General features: G+C 33.8%; 1 protein-coding gene across 16 annotated transcripts in view; it reads left to right on the forward strand.

Annotated features, from left to right (window-relative positions):
* Positions 1-12,072, forward strand: part of MEF2A (myocyte enhancer factor 2A) — a 166,395-nt gene that overhangs the window by 23,883 nt on the left and 130,440 nt on the right. For all 16 annotated transcript variants that reach the window (XM_047766819.1, XM_047766817.1, XM_047766813.1 and 13 more), the window contains exon 2: positions 6,272-6,357. The gene's annotated coding sequence lies outside the window, so the exon portion shown is untranslated. The remainder of the gene's footprint in view (positions 1-6,271; positions 6,358-12,072) is intronic.

Consider the following 12,072-nt stretch of genomic DNA (forward strand, 5'->3'; position numbering starts at 1 on the left):
TTGTCATCAATTTTATGCTACATGTTGTTGTTATACATTATTGCTACTTTTGCTTTATAAACAAGTATCTTTTTAAAAATTAAAAGTAAGAAAATAAATGAAATGGTAAACTTACATACTTACTATTTCTGTTGGTCTTCCCTTGTGTAGAATTAGGTTTCTGTCATTTCTTGGAGCAGTTTCAGGTTTATGAGAAAATTAGACAGGCAGTACAGAGTTTTCATATACTCTTCTTCCCCTCACTCTCATCTCTCCCCTTCCCTGTTATTAACATATTGCATTGGTGTGGAACATTTGTTACAGTTGATAAATACTGATGCATTATTATTAACTAAGTCCATGGTTAAATTGGGGTTCACTCTTTTAATACAGTTTTGTTCTTTTCTTCTTGAAGAGCTTTTTCAGTGTTCCTTGTAGAGCAGGCCTGCTGGTGACAGATTTTCAGCTTTTGCTTGTCTGAAAATGTCTTTATTTTCATCTGTGAAGGATATTATTGCTTTATGTAGATTTTAGTTTACAGTTTTTTCTCCCCTAGCACTTTAAACGTGTTATTCCTTTATTTTAAACTTGTTTGCATTACTTTTGACAAGGGGTCTGTGGTAATTCTTACCTTTGTTCTTTTATATATAATGCGTCTTCCCTCTACTTTGGGTGCTTTTAAGATTTCCTATTACTGGATTTCAGCAGTTTAGTTATTAGTTATATGCCTGGGTGTGGTTTCTATGTACTTAACCTAATTTTTTGTACATTGAGTTTCTTGAACATATGGGTTCAGTTTTCCTCAAATGGAAATTTTGCTCTTTATTTCTTCACATATTTTTTCTGTCTCCATATCCTTCTGGGACTCCAGTCACCCCATTTTTAGGTTGCCCTTGATATTCTCACAGCTCCTTGATGCTCTGTTCTTTCTTTCTTTTGTTTTCTATTTTTACATCTTAAATATAGGGACCTTTTTTTCCTGCACTTTTGAATCTGTTGCTTAGTCTGTTTAGTTTTTTATTTGAGATACTGAATTTTTCATCTTTAGAAACACTTTTTTTTTTCCTTTTTTTCTTCTTGCCTTTTCTAGGGCTGCTCCCACGGCATATGGAGATTCCCAGGCTAGGGGTCTAATGGGAGCTGTAGCCATCTGCCTATGCCAGAGCCACAGCAACGAGGGATCCAAGCCTCGTCTGCGACCTGCACCACAGCTCACGGCAACTCCGTATCCTTAACCCACTGAGCAAGGCCAGGGATCGAACCCGCAACCTCATGGTTCCTAGTCGGATTCATTAACCACTGTGCCATGATGGGAACTCCTAGAAACTCTTTTGATTCTCTTCAGAGTACTTCTTTTTGTTTCTGTTTTTCATTAAATCCTTAAATATATTTATAATATTTTAAAGTTTATGTCTTTAAAGACATAATCTTTCTTGTTTCTGATCTGTTTCTTTTGTTAGATTTTCCCCCCTGGTATGAATTAAACATTTTTTCTCTTATATTCAGTAAATTTTGTTTGATTCTTGGATGTTCATCATGCCATTGTCTGGATTTTGTTGATTTCTTCTCAGTAGATTCTAATTTTGTTTTTGTAGCAAATTCCATTTCTTATGAAGAAGTAGTAGTAGTTTAGCACTGCTACTAAGGGGGTGATTCTGCTTTAGTTTCTGCTGATTGCCCCATGTTTCAATGAGGTCTTTCTCCCCTCTAGTTGGAACTTGAACATCTCTAAATTTTATGTAACCTCTGGTAGCTTTGAACTTCCTGCTTCCTAGTCAATCATTGTTCTTTGCCTGGCCTTGTTGAGTTTCACTTAACTCATGCAAAGCTTTATATTCAGCGGGAAACTGTGTTAAGCAGTTAGCCACATGTGACTTTTGAGAGCTTGAATTGTAGCTAGTTCAAATTTAAGTCTTTTGTGAGTGTGAAACACATTGAATTTCAGAAACTTATTATGGAAATAAGGATGTAAAATACCCAATTTTTTAATACCAATTATGTTCTGAAAAGTAATGTTTTGAGCATTTGGGGTTAAATTAACTATGTTAAAATTAGTTTCAGGTGCTTCATTTTATTTTTACAATGTGGTTATTAGAATATTTAAAATTACATTTTAGGTATGTTTCTTTTGGACAGAGCTGCTGTCTTACTGCTGTCTGCTGCTCTAGAATCCTCTCTGCAGATTTCAGGAGCACATCTCTTCTTGAGCTCCATCTCTCTCTTACTCTCCCCCACAGTTTCCCACTGCCTCAGTCTCCCTAAATTTCAATCTCTGTCTCTTCTACTCACTGAATCCATCAAATTCTGCTTGGCTTCTCATTCCTGCACTGCGCTGCTGACTCTTCACTGTAGGGACACTTTCTTTTTTTCCTCAGATATCGCAGTACTGAGCTCCTTGCTGTCTAGTGTTTTAAAATTATAGTTATTTATATCTGATCAGTTTTCTAGTTGAGTTCAGTGAGAGAGCATGTCTGGAACTAGTTACTGCATTACTGCTAGTAGCAAAAATCTTTTAAAGGCAGGAGTAGTTTGATGACAGTATGTGAGAACATGAATTAAAAACACCATCTTTAAACCTCAGTTTTGATTACAAAATGAAATTCATATTTGAAAAGATACCTTGTATTATGTTTATAGATTTTTCCTTTACATTTTTTTCTTTGTTTCATTTTTATCTTAATCCGGATTGACTTTTAAAGCTGTTTGTTTTCACATAGAAACCTATTTTCTTTGACACTGTCTTAAGCTCAGGGGAGAGGTAGCCAGTGAAATTTTGATAGTTTCCAAATATTAGGCAGTAATTTCCTTCACAATTGTATTGAGTTTTCTAAAATCAAGATTTGAGAAGATGCTTAGGTTTTTAGGCCCTCAAGATTTGAAACTAGTAGTATTAGTATTATGTCAGCAGTACTTTGGTTTCTCTTTGCTTTTATTGACTAGGCACTTAAACAATAAGCTAATATGGTGAGAAGTGTTAGAAGGAACAAATTACTTATTTTTGGTCATTTTGGTTTTCGGTCATCATCAACAGTTGTACTAAGTTTTGTCTGTTTGTTTGATAATGTTTTTGAGGCATTTGAGAAAAGGAGTTTTGAACCTCGGTTATTTAATTTAACCCTTTTTGTTAATGTGGAAAATTAGAAGATGACAGTAACGTGTGCCACAGTATAAAATATGGTATTTAATTATAGTCAAAATGATAATGGCTTCAAAGTCTCATTTGTTTCAGAGTATCTTCTTTAAAAGCCTTTTTTTTTTTTTAATGACCTCTCAATGCAATTTTTGTGATTTTGTTTGTATAATTTTTAGTTCTGGTAATGGTCAAAAAAGAAGCTCAAGATAAATTTTTAAAGCTATAGAGAAATTATCAGTGTTTATCAATTTTGTTCACAGAAGGCACCTATTATTTGTCAGGATGTCTTAATATATAGGTATTGTTGTGCCTTGTATATCTGAAGCTGCTCAATCAAACGTATGAGTCCTCTGAGACTGATATCCTTTGCTGCCTTTTAATCTATTGCTAGTATGCATTCATTTATTTCACTTATTTTTTTCAGCAAAAGCAGTAACTGAACTGGTTATGCATTGCTGTTAAAGCATGCCTGGACTCTAATCCTGGCTTTACCTCTGTACTCATTTAGGTGTGTGACCTTGGCTAGTTGCTTCATAGTGTTTCAGTTTCCTCTTGAGGATGATAGTGAGTTGGTTGTTGGCTTTATATCAGTTAACGGGTAAAGTGATAAGGATACTGATTAGCATATGATAAGTATGCAAATGTTTTTGCTGCTTGTGCAGTTATTGTTGTTATTACATTAGGCCTTCCCTGGACACCTTTTCTCAAATGGTAATCCTTTCCCTGTGACAGTACACTTCCTCCCCTGCTTTATGTTTTTCTCATTAAGGACTTTCCACTAATTTGCCTAATATATTATGTATTCCTTACTCACTGTGTGTTGTACGCCTCTTCCACTAGAATGTAAGTTCTGTAAAGTCAGGAATAGATATAGAAATTCATTCCTAGCACCTAGAAGAGTGTCCGGAATATACTGGATGCTCAGTAATTGTTTCCTGAATGGATTATATTGAATTGTGTGCCAGATATGACTAGACATTGGGGATATAAAAATGAACAAAGTACAGAAAATTTCCTTTTCCTAAAAAGCACATAGTATGATAGAAGAGACTCAGATTTACAAAACTAACCATAATCATTTTGCACCCTGGAAGTGATGATAACGCTAAGGGTACTCTGAGGGTGCCCTCACAGAAGTTGTCACTGAACTGAAATCCAGATAAGAGACAAGGGGAAAGGTTGTTTCTAGGCAAAGGTAAATACTTAAATACAGTTATAAAGCTTGACAGTTTGGACAGTGGCTTGTAGTCTGTATTAACAATGTGTAGGTTAATTAAAAGTGGACAGAGGAGTTCCCGTCGTGGTGCAGTGGTTAATGAATCTGACTAGGAACCATGAGGTTGCGGGTTCGATCCCTGGCCTTGCTCAGTGGGTTAAGGATCCGGAGTTGCCGTGAGCTGTGGTGTAGGTTGCAGACACAGCTTGGAATCCACGTTGCTGTGGCTCTGGTGTAGGCAGGTAGCTATAGCTCCGATTAGACCCTTAGCCTGGGGAACCTCCATATGCGGCGGGAAGTGGCCCTAGAAAAGACAAAAAGAAAAAAAAAGTTGAGGGAGCTAGGAGGTTGTTTGAGCAAGAGCTATTAAAGGTACAGGTTGTCTAGCTCTTGCTTGGACAGAGAGCAGTGGGATTTTGGAGGTTCAGTATGTGAAATTTAATGATAACTGGCTACAGCAGTAACATTTTACTTTTGATTTTATTTTTTGAAGGTGAGAGTGTGTTTCATTATAGGTTGTTATAAATGAACTATACAGTTTGGCTTTTAGAATATTTCCTTTTAAAAACTATTTGAGAACTCTGTAAAACAAGCTGTCAATAACAGTTCGTTCATAGAACTGAGAAATGAATATTTTGATATAAGAATATGTTCCACATGTGTAATTATCAAATTTGAATTTAATCAAGTTTGTATTTACCATGGGTCAGATCGCTAAACTTTAATTCCTACTGTGACACTGACACAAAACTAGTGTTAAAATACATTTTTAAATAATTAGTTTTGTTTAGAATGAGAACACATGAAAAATAGTTTAACTTTCAATTAGAGTTTTAGACATTGGTATTTGAGGAGCTTTTATTCTTTTCTGCATTTCAGTTTTAGATTAAAAGCTGAAATTGGCTTTTTAAAAGCAAGTTCCTTTTAATCATGGGGGAAAAAAAAGAGGTCTGTTTGTGTGTTTGTGTTTAAAGTTCAAGCTTTCAATATTTAATTCATTAATTAACCTGCCTGATGCCACTATTTTCAAGCAGAAGTGTAGCAGGACTGGATTAGTGTTTATGCACTAATCCATTGGTTGGCATTCACTAGTGTTCTTTTATTAATGTTAATTATTGACATTGATCAGTTAATATTCATTTTTGGTATTTTTATGTTCATTTTCATTTCAGTGTTCCCTTTAAAAGAGTGAAGGCTATAAATAAATTTTAATACCTACACATTTTATGGCAGTACAGGTCACTGACCCATTGACAATTTTTTTTTCTAATGAGAACATAATACAATGAACATTTTCAACTATTTTATCAAAACATAAATCAGTAGTCTGTGTGCTAAGTATAAAGTATATCATGTGATACAGAGGATAGGAAAGTGGGACCTAGGATACCAACTTGTGCATCTTGGAGTAGATAGAATATCAGTGAACATTTAAGTAATCCTTCCTGAAAAAAATGGATTTAGTGATATTAGAAATGCCCAATAGGCTGATATTATATTTTTATTAGCCAAATAAAATAGCTGACTTTTATTTATTTTTTTCATTTTAGGGCTGCACCCTTGGTATATGGAAGTTCATAGGCTAGGGGTTGAACTGAAGATGTAGCCGCCGGCCTATGCCACAGCCACAGCCAACGCCAGATCCGAGCTGTGTCTGCAGCCTGCACTGCAGCTTATGGCAGTGCTGGATCCTTAACCCACTGAGTGAGGCCAGGGATTGAACCTGAGTCCTCATGGATACTAATCATGTTTGTTACCACTGAACTGCAAGGGGAACTCCCACAACTGATTTGTAAAAATTTTGTTTTTCTATTATTCAGTAAGTGTTTGTGGAACTATCTGCTAGGCATAGTGTTGAAATTTGTAATAATGAAATTATATTTAATTTTGATTTAGCGTTAAGAACAGTTACTAACACATCTAATATTTTTTCTTTTATTAAGGAATTGGATTTTGTGGAAAAGGAACAAAGAAGAGTTTTCTTCAAGGATCACATTGAAGTGCACTTCTTGCTGATACATAATTTCTAGTAAGACTTTTTCACTTTTTCTTTGTTATGAAGAAAATAAACACATTGGAAATTTAAAAAAAATATATGACTGCTTTGGAAGCTTGAATGGCAGTCATTTTGGAGTTTATGTTGGGGATTAATGAGATTAAGGAAATTTGTAAAATCCAGTTGAGTATACATCTGTATGTGTATATAAATATGTATTTATACGTATATAAACTATACATAATATTATTGAATAGTGAGTTTTTCATCTATTTTTTTCTGATACTGCCTGAGATAATCCTAAATTTTTACATTGTTTCCACCTCCATCCTCCATATTTTAAAGTAATAAGAAAAAAATCTGGAGTCCATATTTACTGTGACAATAAATTAAAGGAATAGGGGAATTGAGGACATGAGTTACATGTGATGAGAGATTGTCAAATGAAAGACAAAGTGAACAAATCTAGCTATATTTCTTTAAGGGCTGAAAAAAAATTAAGCAAATTTAAGACATCTTTTAAAAGGTGGACTTTTTTGGTGACTTTTAATTTATTGTCTTAAAGGTCCATATTTGCAGAGCTCTGGAATAGGCTGCTTATACTGGCCTAGTTAAATGGGTCCAATATGCTAGTAAGATGTAAAGCCCTCCTCAGAAAACTTTCATAAGTGAAACTTCACCTGAGATTTACCTTCTATTCTAAATGGAAAGTAAATTAACTAATATTAATATTAATATTAATATTAACTAACATTTTAAAATAATGTAATTTTGAAAAATGTTAGGGACAGTTTTGGGCGTGTTATAGTAAGTTAATATTAACATTCTAAATATTAAATACAGTTGGTCAAGCCTGATGATTATGTCAGGAAAAACTTGGTAAAGGTAATTAAAATATTTGCTGTTGTTTATAGTTCTTGTCACTTTAAGAATAGTTTTGCTATATAATATAAGGTCTGAATTTTTTTCTTCAATAATTAAATGTTAGGAAGAACCTTAGCTTACAAAATGAATTTTTTGTTAAAATACTTGATTCTGATAGCAGTTTCTTATGGCCATATATTTTTCTTGTTAAACTTTGAAGAACAGCTCATTTTATGATATTCTTTAGTTTGGAGAGTTAGGGGGAAAAGGCATTGTTTTGCCTATTGAAAAGTACCCTTTAGTCTAAAACTTTTGTGTGTACAGGAAGGATGGGCATAATTTTAATCTGTGAAATTTAGTTCACACTTTAAAATATAAACCTCGTTAGCCTTCTATAAATTTTTTAATGTTTATTTTTTTATTTTTTCATCTTTTTACATTTCTCACATATATAGATATATTTTGTTCCCTAACTGCTCAAAACTGAGTGATTTGAATTAAAGTGCTACAGGAATTTAGCCAATCTTATTCCAGAGCTCAAGATACTGTACCTTCTGTGAACCTCTGTGATGACTGTAGGCATAGCTTCAGCTGTTGTATTTGGGTCATGTTAAAGCTTTTGGGAATCCTCTGTGACATTTCCTTCACTGGACTCTGAGGATATAGACACTGTCTTATTCATTATCGCGGGTTTTGTATAGTTTCAAGGCTTATCATTGAGTTGAGAACTGCTTACTTGGGAGTTAACTCTTGAGTTCTTAGGAGGAAATGCTCTTTCCTTTTGAGTAGATTAAAATATTGACTGAGGAACCTCAGATTTGTTTTCCCCTATAAATTCTGCCCCAATTTGGAGTTGAAATTGGAGGAGTTGACATTGGAGGAGTTGACAACAGATATTGGGTAAAATTTTTCCTACCTTCTTTCTTTTCCTTCATGTCTTAAAATTGCTTTGGGCTCTTATATTTTAAGTCTGTGATCTCCTTTAAGTTCATTTTTATATATGGTATTAGGTAAGGTATGAGATTTATTTTTTTGCATATGAAAATCAAATTGTTCAAAAAGAATTTTTGAAAGATTGCATTTTCCCCTGTTGAATTACCTTGGGACCTTTGTTGGAAATCACTTGACATTTATGTGGGTCTATTTCAGGATTCTCTTGTATCTTTTTTTAAATCACAATACTGTACTGTCTTGATTACCATGGCTTTATCGAAGTCTTAAAATCGAGTAGTGTTAATATTCCAACTTTTCTGTTTCAAAGTTGTTTTTCTATTCTAGGTCCTTTCCATTTCTATGTGTTTTAGAATTAGCTTGTTACTTTCTACAAAAAAACCTCAATGGGATTTTGATTATGAATGCTTTTATCATAGAGACAAATTTAGGGAGATTTAATCTCTTAAGGATGTTGAGTCTTCTGATGTATGAACTTGGTATTTCTTGCCATTTTCTCTCTCTTTAGTTTTTCTCAGCTGTATTTTTTAGTTTTCAGTGTAAAGGTATTATTTAAAGGTATGTAAAGGTATCATACATATTTTGTTAAATTGATCTCTGTCTTATATTTTTGTGTTATTGTAAATGGTGATTTAAAATCAGTTACTGATATTTTGTTGTTAGTATATAGAAATATAGTAGATTTTTATATAAAATTTTGTAATGTATGATTTTGCTAAATTCTAAATTTATGATTCCAATAAACTACTGGCAGTTTTGTATATTCCTTCAAGTGTTCTGTGTAGACCATCATCTTGTCTCTTAATAAAAACTCTTTTACTTCTAGTTTTTCAATATTTGTACTTTTTATTTTTCTTTCTTGCTTTATTGCATTGACTAATTGTCTCAGTGCAATGTTGAATAAAAGTAGTGAGCTGACATTGTGTTACTCCTGATCTTAGGTCAAAAACATTGGTCTTTTTACCATTAAGTATGATGTTAGCTGACATACTTTATCAGATTGAGGAAGTTCCCTTCTATTCATAGTTTGCTGAGAGTTCTTTTTTCCCTTGTTATCAATGGGTATTAAATTTTTATCAAATGCTTTTTCTGCATCTATTGAGATGATTACATGTTTATTCCCTTTTGTTTGTTAATGTAGTCAATAATGTTGATTGATTTTTGAATAGTGAACAAATAAATAAATCATATTTCTGAGATAATCCCTACTTTTTTTGTTTTAAATATTAAAAGCTGTTTATTTTGGTGAGCTCTCCCAAGAGTTATCTCACTTCAAATCTCTTTTGGCCTGTGGTACAAAGGCATAAAACAATTCAGATGTTGAAACCTTGAAGAAGGTTAATACAGATAATAGACAGAAAATTGTAAATATGTAGATGTGTTCTGGTAACTTGAAATAAAGGTCATTTTGAATTGTTGATTTGTGTTAATAAAATACTTTTCATCTGTGTTCATAGTAGACATTGGTTTGTAGTTTTTAAATGTGTTTGGTTTTTGTGCAGGATAATAGAGTGAATTGGAAGTATTTCCTCTCCTGGAAGAGTTTTCTTTTCTTTTCTAAATTTTTTCTTTTTTTTCCATTTCTTTTCTGGTTGCCTTGTGGCATATGGAGTTCCCAGGCTGATTTGCAGTTGTGATCTAAGCCACAGCTTTGGCAATGCCGGATCCTTAACCTGCTGTTCTGGGCGGGGATCAAACCTGTGTCCCACCACTCCCAAGATGCTGCCAGTCCCGTTGAGCCACAGCAGGAACTCCTGGAAGAATTTTCACACAGTTGGTGTTATCTCTTCTTAAAAGTGTTTTTTAGAATTCACCAACGAAGTCCTCTGGGCTTGAAGTTTCTTTGTGGGAAGGTTTTAAACTATGAATTCAGCTTATTTGATTGATAGCAAGTTACTCAGATCTATAGTAATTCCTTTTGAATAAGCTTTAGTTGTTTGTGTCTTTTAAGGAATTTGTCTACTTTTAGTAAATTGTTTAATTTATTGGCATGAAGTTGCATATTATATTCTTCTTTCAGTGTTTGAAAGATCTGTAGTGTAGTATTTGAGACCCCCCCTTTTTCTGAAGAAGTACTTAATATTTAAAATTTTCTCTCTCTGCATCCTACAAAGTTCATTATATTATGTTTGTTTACATGGAATTCAAAGAATTTTCAAGCTCCTTTGAGAAATTTTTTGGACCTATATAATTTCCAAATATTCAATTAATTTTCCGGGTATTTTTCTCTAATAGATTTTTAATTTAATTCTGTTGTGATCCAAAAACATACTTTGCATGTTGATCATAGAGTGCAGAATGTTAGGTCTGTTAGTGCTTTGTGTACATTCAAAAAGACTACATAGTCTTTGTTGTTGAGTGGAGCTTTCTAAAAGTGCTAATTAGGTCAAATTTCTTGATGAAGTTTTTTGAGATTTATCCCTTATTTTCTTTTATAGAATTGTTATAGAATAGCTTTGTTGTAATGGCCAAGAGAATAGTTTGGAAATCTTAAACTTGAATTGTGGATTTGTTTGTTTTTCCTTTCACTTACTGGTTAATATGTTTTGAAATTATTAATATGTGCATCCATTTTTTGTCTTTTTATGTATTATTTATTTTGTCTTTTTGTCTTTTTTTTAGGGCTGCCCCCACAGCACATGGAGGTTCCCAGGCTAGGGGTCCAATCAGAGCTACAGCTGCCAGCCTAGGCCACAGTTACAGCAACACTGTATCCAAGCTGCATATGCCACCTAGAGATGCAGGGTCTGGTGTTGCCTACACCACAGCTCATGGCAATGCTGGATTGTTAACACACTGAGCAAGGCCAGGGATTGAACCCGCAACTTCATGGTTCCTAGTTGGATTCGTTTCTGTTGTGCCAAGACGGGAACTCCTTTTTATGTATTCTTAATGAATAGGGTCTTCTATCTTGAAGTATCCCTCTTTATCTCTGGTAATATTTTGTGAAGTTGTTTCTGAAATAACATGTATAGATTCTGACAGAAAGTCTGCTGTTATTCTTACTTTGTTACCTCATATATAAATTTTTTGTTTTCTTTGACTGCTTTTTCAGTCTTAAGATTTTTTCAGTGACTGTGATGTCAATTGATTATGATGTGCCTTAATATGGTTTTCTTTGAGAAAATACTGTTTAGATTTTTTTTGAGGTTTTTTTTAACCAAACTTAAAAGCATTAGCAGTGTTTTTTCAAATATCCCATTTACCCCAGGTGATATTTTGGAGGGGAGGGAATTTTAGTTAACACATTTGATTTGCTTCCCTCAGCACTTAACCCTTTGTTTCCCTATTTGCTCTATTCTTTTTTCTCTGTTTTATTTGGATGGTTAATTTCGTGTCACCAAGTTCACTGAGTTTTTTTAAATATATAATCTTTTTTTTTTTTTTTGTCTTTTTGCCTTTTCAAGGGCTGCTTCCCGTGGCATATGGAGGTTCCCAGGCTAGGGGTCGAATCAGAGCTGTAGTCACCGGACTACGCCAGAGCCACAGCAACGCAGGATCCGAGCTGCGTCTGCAACCTGCACCACAGCTCACGGCAACACCAGATCCTTGACCCACTGTGTAAGGCCAGGGATCGAATCTGCAACCTCATGGTTCCTAGTCGGATTTGTTAACCACTGCGCCACGACAGGAACTCCTATATAATCTGTTTTTTAAAATTAATTATTCATTTACTTTTCCCCACATTATATCAAATTCGAAGACACTAAGAGATTCACATTTACCTTTGCATTTTGGCTTTTGGGGTTATTTTGTATAAAAATGTGGTTGTCTTTTTTTTTTTTAATTTTATTGGAATATAGGTGACTTACAGTGTTATAGTCTCAATACCATGCTGTATGTATTTTATAATTATTTTTCATTTCTGGAAGTTTTATTTCTTCCATTTCTCTCTTCATCGTGTTCTGATTTTCCTTTACTTTTTCTAACATA

The sequence above is a fragment of the Phacochoerus africanus genome, chromosome 2 (genome assembly GCF_016906955.1).
Source record: "Phacochoerus africanus isolate WHEZ1 chromosome 2, ROS_Pafr_v1, whole genome shotgun sequence".
Taxonomy (NCBI): Eukaryota; Metazoa; Chordata; class Mammalia; order Artiodactyla; family Suidae; genus Phacochoerus; species Phacochoerus africanus.